This window comes from Mandrillus leucophaeus, unplaced genomic scaffold (genome assembly GCF_000951045.1).
Source record: "Mandrillus leucophaeus isolate KB7577 unplaced genomic scaffold, Mleu.le_1.0 Scaffold681, whole genome shotgun sequence".
Lineage (NCBI taxonomy): Eukaryota > Metazoa > Chordata > Mammalia > Primates > Cercopithecidae > Mandrillus > Mandrillus leucophaeus.
This window is the reverse complement of record NW_012107375.1, coordinates 763,455-764,496: the sequence shown is the minus strand read 5'-3', so window position 1 is coordinate 764,496 and position 1,042 is coordinate 763,455.

Genomic DNA, 1,042 nt, shown 5'->3' with positions numbered 1-1,042 from the left:
CAAATGCCAACCTTGAGGGCACTGAGCAGGTGCACATGGGTGGCCCATGCTGAGATGCCATTTGGCAGGGATAGGGCATCCTCTCTCCTCTGCCCCTGTCTCTTATACACATCTAGATGTGTATAAGAGACAGCAGTAATCAGGCTCTAGTGACCCTGGGAACAAGATGGCCCGGTGTCACAGGGTCACTGAACGGAGAAGCAGCCCCCAGGACCAAGGCAGAGGAGGGCTCCATAAACCCAGGTCCCCAAAGACCCCCTTTGAATGGGAAGAAGCGCTCCTCAATCACATGATGGCGTGGGGACCCGCTGGAGGACACGAACTGGCCAGTGGACATTTACCAGGTATTTCTATTCCTGGAGGCCTTCCGCATGGGAGGGAAATGCCTTGCCCACCTTTGTTCTCCCAGGCTGCAATGAGGCACCTTGCGCAAGCGTGCTGGCATTTCCCTCCCTCACCAAGTGCACCACTTCACTATAGTTACATAAACTGTCATGTCGGCAATGTGACAGCTGCATTTTTTTCTTTATAAATATAATTTTTAACTATCTAATAATTTTATAATGAAAATTTTATAATAAAAAGATCTGAAGCATCTACAGGAGATGCTAAGATTCACACCTGTAATCCCAAAGTGGGAGGATTGTTTTAGCCCAGGAGTCCGAAGACAAAATGAGGAGGCTGGGTACAGTGGCTTATGCCTGTCATCCCAGTGCTTTGAGGGCAAGGCAGGAGTGTGGTCCTGGGCAATACAGAGAGACCCCGTCTCTAGAAAAACTTTTTAAGAATTAGGCTGGGCTCTGGCTAGGCATGGTGGCTCATGCCTGTAATCCCAGCACTTTGGGAGGCTGAGGCAGGTGGATCACGAGGTCAGGAGTTCGAGACCAGCCTGGCCAGCATGGTGAAACCCTGTCTCTACTAAAAATACAAAAAAATTAGCCAGGCTGGCCGGGCGCAGTGGCTCACGCCTGTAATCCCAGCACTTTGGGAGGCTGAGGCAGGCGGATCACGAGGTCAGGAGATCGAGACCATCCTGGCTAAC